Here is a 7941-nt window from a genome sequence, read left to right as displayed (position 1 = left end):
TCTTGAAAGGCCTCTTCTACACATTGCTTAATGACATCTACCCGAAAGCAAGTACTTGGATCTTCTGAAAATTTCATGGCTTGGTAGATGTTGAACATAACCTCTTCCTTGTTTACTCTCAATGTTAATTCACCCTTTTGGACATCAATTAAAGCTCTTCCCGTGGCCAAGAATGGTCGACCAATAATTAGTGGGACATCTTCATCTTCCTCCATATCTAACACCACAAAATCAGCAAGAAAAATAAATTTATCCACCTTTACTAATACATCTTCTATGATTCCACGTGGATACTTGATGGACCGATCCGCTAGTTGCAAAGAAATTGTTGTATGCTTCATCTCTCCAAGTCCTAATTTCCTGCAAACAGAAAGTGGCGTAAGATTAATGCTAGCACCAATATCACATAAGACTCTATCAAAAAATGAATCTCGAATAGTGCAAGGTAAAGTAAAACTCCCCGGATCTTTTAATTTTTGAGGCAATTTCTTTTGAAGAATGGCACTGCATTCTTCAGAGAGCTTCACTGTTTCAAACTCTTCCAATCTTCTCTTTTTGGAAATGATGTCCTTCAGAAATTTGACATAATTTGGCATTTGTTCCAAGGCATCTGCAAAAGGAATATTAATGTGAATTTTCTTAAAAATATCCAAAAACTTAGAAAATTGCTTATCTAGTTTTTACTTTTGAAAACGCTGAGGATAAGGAAGTGGAGGAGCAAGAATAGGACGATTGTCAGGAAATGAAATTGTAGGAGGCAAGTCGGTCTCCTCTAGTGTATCATTGATAATCTCCTCTTCTTCTACTTGATCTTTGCTTTGGCCATTGTTTGCAGCGGTAGGGGTGGACTTGCTCTCCTTTAATGGTGCCCTCTTAATTTCTTTTTCACTCCTAAGTGTGATGGCCTTGCATTGTTCCTTTGGATTCACTTCAGTGTTGCTAGGAAAAGCACCTCTTTGTTGGGCATTGATGGTAGTAGCTAGTTGCCCAATTTGCACTTTAAGATTCTTCATAGTGGCTCCCATATTGCTACAATGAGTCTCAATGTTGTCCAACTGTGAATCAGTCTTTTTAAACCTTGCATTGGTCTCCTGAACAAGGGAAACCATGGCATCCTCAAGTGACATCTTCTTCTCGCTTGGTTGGCTATCAAATCCTGGAGGAGGTTGAGGTTGCAACACATTCTTTGTATTTCCATATGACAAATTCTCATGATTTCTAAGCCCTGGATGATAGTAATTTGGCATAGGATTACCACGATAATTGTAGTTCCGATTGTTGACATATTGAACTTATTCTTGACTCGCCTCATTGCTTGGAACTATCATACTTGTAGATGCAACATATTTTGTACTTTGTGGTATCCTTTGTGTTGTCAAGGCTGAAATCTGATGAGATAGAGTAGCTACTTTAGCGGAAAGGGCTGCTATCGGCTCCAAGTCATGAATTCCAGCAACCTTCTTAGCCAAAGTCCTCTCAGTTGGCCATTGATAGTTGTTTGAGGCCATTTCTTCCAAAAGTGCAGTAGCACCTTCAGCTGTCTTTGACATCAAAGTTCCACCAGAAGCAACATCAACTATAGTTCGAGTTTGCTCATTTAACCCATTATAGAACATCTGAACTTGCAACCAATCTGGCAATCCATGTTGTGGGCAACGTCGAACCAAGTCTTTATACCTCTCCCACGCTTCATAGAGTGACTCAAAATCATTTTGCTTGAACTGGCCAATCTCACTCCTGAGTTGGGCTATTTTTGCAGGAGGAAAGAATTTAGCAAGAAACCTCTCAGCCATGTCCTGCCAACTAATGATGCTTCCCGGTTGTAGAGATTGTAGCCAACCTCTAGCCTTGTCCCTCAAAGAAAAATGAAACAATCTCAGTCTAATGGTGTCTTCAGTAACACCATTGATCTTCACAGTGTCGCAAATCTCCAAGAACATTGCCAAATGAATATTGGGATCATCCAGTGGCGACCCGCTGAATTGAGCCTGCTGCACCATGCTAATCAAAGTTGGTTTGAGCTCAAAGTTGTTGGCATTAATTTGCTGGCACATTATGCTCGAGTAATTTCCACTCACAACTGGCCGTACATAGTCCTTCAAGGTGCGTGGTAGTACCTCACGTTCTTCTTTAGCCATGGCTAGTATCTTATTTCTTCTTAGTGATCTCAGAGTTCTTTCAATCTCCGGATCAACAGGAATAATATCACGAGATCTAGCACGACGCATCCAACATCAAAAACACACCTGTAGAACAAATTAAAACAAAATTCTAAATTAAAACCAAGATTACTTTGTATCGATATTGACAAAAAGAATAAGAATAAACCAATCCCCGACAACAGCGCCAAAAACTTGACCGGTGCAAAACTGCAAGTGCACAGTATCGTAGTTTTATAGTAAAGTAATAAGAAGAGTATCATCCTCAGGGATTGGTACCTTACGTTTGCCAAATACCAAAATTATACTAAACTTGATTTTATCTAGAGGAATCACTAAGATTTTTGTAGTTGCAATTTAAACTAAAAACGACTCAAATAGAAATATGCAAAGGAAATAAAGCTGATGTTCGAAGATCAACTTAATGGGGATGAAAACTTCTAGGAAATCGATTTCACCTAATTCTTCACTATGCTTTTCTCATCCAGCTAACTTAATTTAAATCTCTTTTGTCTATTAGCAAATCTCTAAATCATCCAAAAGCCTCTTTCGATAGTCAATTAGAATTGACTCTTGGTTATCAATTCACACAAGAATATGCCAATTCAATAATCAAGGACGCAATAAGACCAAAGATTTAATTACTACATAGGTTCATACAAGTCTTTCGATCTCTATACTTACCTATGCTGAAATATCCAAGATCTACCCTATGATTCCCTCTTTCGATAGCAAATCACAAGATTAATTATCATCTAATCAATGGCCAGTTAATTAGAAGCAATAAACTCAGAATAAATTAGATAAACAAAGAGAGAATTGAATTAAATTAGCATAGACAAATAAGCATAGTTTGGAAATAGGTTACATCGTTTTCCTAGAATAAAGTAAATTTAGCTCATGCTAGAAATGAAATTCAACATAAACGAATTCACCATAATTGTTCTGAGAAGATTGGAAGAAAATAAACACTGAAAAATCCTCCTTGCAGCCGCAAATCGTCTTCAAAAGCTCAAGGGAACGATTCAACGCTTTTCTCCCGTCCGTGCTCGTGTATGATTCCAACGTACGTGCAATAATTGGAATTCCCTCTCCAAAACAGATGATTTGAATCCCTTTAGCTATGTTTTTCTGTCCTAAGAAGTGTTCTCCAGTCAAAAGTCGTGGCCCTAGAGTGAAAAATTGCTTTTATATGGTGTGACGGCGGAAAACCTTAAATCTATCAAAATACGATGTTCGCTCGAGCGGGGTGTCGAGCGCACATCGAGCGTTCAACTCTGTCTGATTTCGCTCGAGCATCCTATCGAGCGCACGTCGAGTGTTCGACTCTGCCTGATTTCACTCGAGCGGCCAATGTCTCCGCTCGAGTAATCTTTGTTTTTCAGCAACCCGCTCGAGCTCCCTGTCGAGCGGCAGTCGAGCGTTTGAATCTGCCTGAATTCGCTCAAGCGGCCAAAAGCCTCCGCTCAAGCGAACTTGTAAAATCTGCAGTATGAAATTTTGCAAGTCATCAAATACCCCCAAACTTACAACTTTGTTTGTCCTCAAACAAAAAAGAAAAGCAAATGATAGTTTAGGCAATATCGACTCAACCCGAAAGAGAAGTATCATCACTCACCAAGCTTTTATGAATTTAGATTTCATCTCTAGTATCTTACTCTTTTAACATCAAAGATGGCAGGAAAATCAATCAAAAATTTTGCAATTTGTCAAGCAAGAGTTAGGCGTTTACTTCAACCTAAAGCTAAGACCTTGAGTGTGTGTGTGATATAGTCAATTTAACTTCAAACCACCTGCAAACTCAGATAAAAGTAGAACAACCAAAATCAGAAGAATTCTCTTAAAACTTAACCCCATAAGTCCAAATTCTGATACTTAGTTGATCGACTTAACTTATCAGCTGCGTTTTTTGTCTTATATGTGTTGCATATGTACACACTTAGCACTTGTCATTGGGGTGTGTGACTTGTGTTCTCATCAGAATTTCACATGTCCATACATATGTGACACAATTTTTACGTGCCTGTACGTGGCAGTTGGGGGAGTCACATTCCAACCAATCAAATTTTGGAATTGCCTTGAGGTAACCCTAGATTCAACCACTCAACACGATCACAAACACTTGAGTGAGAGAGTGAGGCTTCCATCACGATACCTGCATGTAGACTTTTTCATTGTGAAATTTCTCCACCTACCCTCATGCTTTGCTCCCCACTCTCCAAAGTGGGCCCCTAGCTTATTACTTTTTTGACATTTTGGTGTTGGATATTTGACTTGAAGTCCCCCACACTCACACACATATGTATATATTTAGTTACAATAATCTTTAATTTGTAGTGTTTTTGGTTTTAGTAGAGGCCCGAAGTCCACCTCTAGAGATCTCTCACATTTATTTTCACATTCCATAAATAGAGATGTCCTCTAAAAGACGTTTTATCAAAAACTGCACCACAAAGCCATTCGAAAGGAGAAAATGTTAAATATCCTACCTTAACTATTGTGACACCCTCAGATTTCCGTTTGGGATTAGACGGACATCTGAAGCATCGAGACATACAACACAAGGTTACCTGTCCCGTTCATGACATATAAGATGTCATGTTCCTAACATGTTTATAGAATTATGCAATATTCGCAGCGGATAATTTTTTTTGAGCAATACTATGCACCAAACTTATAAAATCCCAAATAGTTAAATCGTAATCCAAGCATACTATAAACCTCTATGATTTCAGTACAAGTCTCAGAAGACTGTAATCTCAAAAACATGGGAGGCCAGACTCCAAATTTACATTACCAAAATACACTATTAAGGAAGTTCGTCGAGAAACTCGTGTAACTTGACTAACAAGGCCAGAATACTATCCAAAAACTAACTATGGAAGCTGTAAGCTCCACGTTGTGTCTGTGGCGTCTAGTCAAGCTCCTTCAGTCTATCAACGTCTGCTCCCTGCTCTGATCCTGACACATCACCTACCATTCGGAGGGAATGGTAGTTTGGACTACCCCGGTGAGATTTGATTACAAATCTCTGTAAGTTAACAGGAAACTCACACACAAGTTAATGATGCATGCATGGCAGTAAAAGCATGAATGCATAATTAAAGTCGTAAGTAAGCATAGCATAACTTGACATGTAGTATGGCATAACTGACATAAACTGAATTAAAACGTGAACTAAACTTGACTTGACATGACATGAACCTGAACTTAAAATATAACATGGGCTAGCAACATAACATGAACGTGAACTTGAAAATAACATGGACTTGAATCATAAGTTGAACATGAACATGCATAACATAAACATGAACTTGAATTTAACATACACATGAGCATAACATGACATAAACGTGATATGAACCCGCGGGAAGAGAATCCCTTGAACCCACAATCAATTTGAAAACTTACCCAAGAACGCCAAACTCAAGTCTATGGATGGAGAATTTAGACCCGTTGAGAACTCGTTTCAAGAACCTGGATTATATCAAAATCTAGACCCTTTGAAATCTCGTCTCAAGAACCCAAATTACAAGGAGGAACGCCACAAAGGTTGTGATTTACCTTTGATAAGTTCAAGAGTTCAATTAAGAACAAGAGGAGAAAACTCACTCACAATTAAAATTCGAAATAAAATAATGTCTGCCTTGAAATAGCTGCTACATCCTTTAAATACCCTCCCCAAAACATGATAAAACCCTAGACTAAAGTTTGAGACCCTTTCTCTCAAAAATGCCCTTGGTGAACAGTAGTCGCGGGTACTGTAGCGTGAACAGTGTCATGCTATAGTACTTCTAAACCCTATTTCAAATAAGTAAGACATATGTGGGTTAAGCATCCTCAAGCCCACTTATTCAAAACTAATAATAAAAATCCTTTAAACAAATTGAAAACCTTAATATCTAAAGGCCATATTTCTAAGTCAAGTCTTCCACAACTTGGATCAAGTGGATCAAAGCTGGTTCTTCTTCTTTCAAGCCCATCTTGAGTGTTGGGCTCTTGCTAGCTTCTTCCCAAATGGTTTGTACTAATCCTTGCATTGCTTCCTTGATCTTCTTGGCTCTCGATCTTGTAATTGGCCCATCTGGAACTTGCAAAGGATCTTTAAGAGTAGGCTTGCCTTGGTTCCCATCATTGTGAACTTGAGACATAATGTAAACATTAACATAACATGACATGAATGTGAACTTGAACATAACATGTACGTGAATATAACATGACATGAACGTGAATTTGAACATAACATAAACGTGAAAATAACATGATATGAACATAAACTTGAAACTTAACATGAACATAACATTTATGTGAACATAACATAATATGAATTTGATCTAAAACTTATTCTTATCTTATGGGGTCACCATGATTGCTTATTCTTAACTTCTTAACATAAACTTGGACTCTTGTTCAATTGACTTAATTAATAACATGACCATATGGGTGCTACACGGGTTCCCTTGAGCCGTGTGTCCCTGCTGATTACCACATCACAACACAGGTATCTACTCTAGCTGTGAGTGCGTTAATATGTACTCCACAGTTGTTGTGGCCCCATGAATTGTTTGTGCCACACTTGCTATGAATACACGTAAAATAAGTATGGCTCCATCAGCGTTAGTGCCCGGCGCGCTTCAGTGACCAGCTAGTTAGGCCCCATTCGCAACCTGTTGATTGTACTTTGTCAACCCAAGGAATTTCACACCTATTTAGACACTCCAGCGTGAACAAAGGAGTTTCACTAGGATATTACCTCATCCTAACACTTAGGGTCGTGATTGATATGAATAACTTAGTATGAACGTGATCTGAAACTTTTTTTTTTTTTAAATAACAGATCACATCCATTCATTAAAGAGGACATACAACTTTGACTTAAACAACAAGTCAGTTACAAACGTTAATAGCTTCTCAACACACTAATGTGTTGACATGGTCTACTCCAGACGGCTAACCTCTGAAGACATAAGTCTAAGAGACAGCACAACTCTATCCATGATAGAGTTACCAAATCTCCATACCCGACTAAGCGGGGATATATGGGACACCAACCCTACCAAGCACCACCAAGTGGAGGGGGGGGACCATTCCATTCGGACTAAAGTCCGAAGGTACTATTTTTTTAGATTTTTATTTTTGAAAAGAAAAGAAAAGACACAAAATAAACTACAATGGAAACACTGTGCACGGAAAACCAGTGTAAACCAGTAGGTACTGTAGCGCGTGCAAAACATGCACCATGCTAGGAGGGAATCGACGGCCGATCTTCGAAGTCCCCGACTCATAGGTCCCAGAAACGCCGCTCGTGGCGTTGGCAGAGGGATTCCCGGTGGCGTGTGATAGCCACGCGCCAGAACACCAGGAAACATTCTCCGCTCCGTTTGGCACCTTATTCTGTGGTCTTGAAGATCGATGGCTGGGCAACGCCATGTTGGTCGGTGGTCGCTGGATTCTTCCAGATCTGCGATTCTCCCTTATTCAGCCTGAAAAACAAAAAAAAAAAAAAAAAAAAGACCAAACACAAACCAGAAGTGGGAGGGGGAGGGAGGGGGAATGGAGCCGAAGCTCCCACCCCCTCTAGCCGAGAACTTTGGTGGGTGTTTAGAGAGAAGGGAGAGGTTTAAAATCTAGAGAGAGAGAGCCTCATCTCTTCATGGATCGAGTCGATCTGAAACTTGACTTAACATAAACTTGATCTGACTTCTTTACTTAACATAACATACTTGTAATGGTGAACATTACATGATATGACATACATGTAACATGGGGCATACTTAACATA

At 39.2% G+C, this 7941-nt stretch overlaps 1 non-coding gene across 1 annotated transcript; it reads left to right on the top strand.

Moving 5' to 3' along the window:
• Positions 1-1638: 1638 nt before the first annotated feature.
• On the top strand, positions 1639-1745 carry LOC122312063. The gene has a single exon (XR_006242977.1). It is a non-coding gene; the product is annotated as a small nucleolar RNA R71 (small nucleolar RNA).
• Positions 1746-7941: the final 6196 nt, after the last annotated feature.

This window comes from Carya illinoinensis, chromosome 5, assembly GCF_018687715.1.
Source record: "Carya illinoinensis cultivar Pawnee chromosome 5, C.illinoinensisPawnee_v1, whole genome shotgun sequence".
Classification (NCBI taxonomy): Eukaryota; Viridiplantae; Streptophyta; class Magnoliopsida; order Fagales; family Juglandaceae; genus Carya; species Carya illinoinensis.
This window is presented reverse-complemented; position numbering and strand designations above follow the sequence as displayed.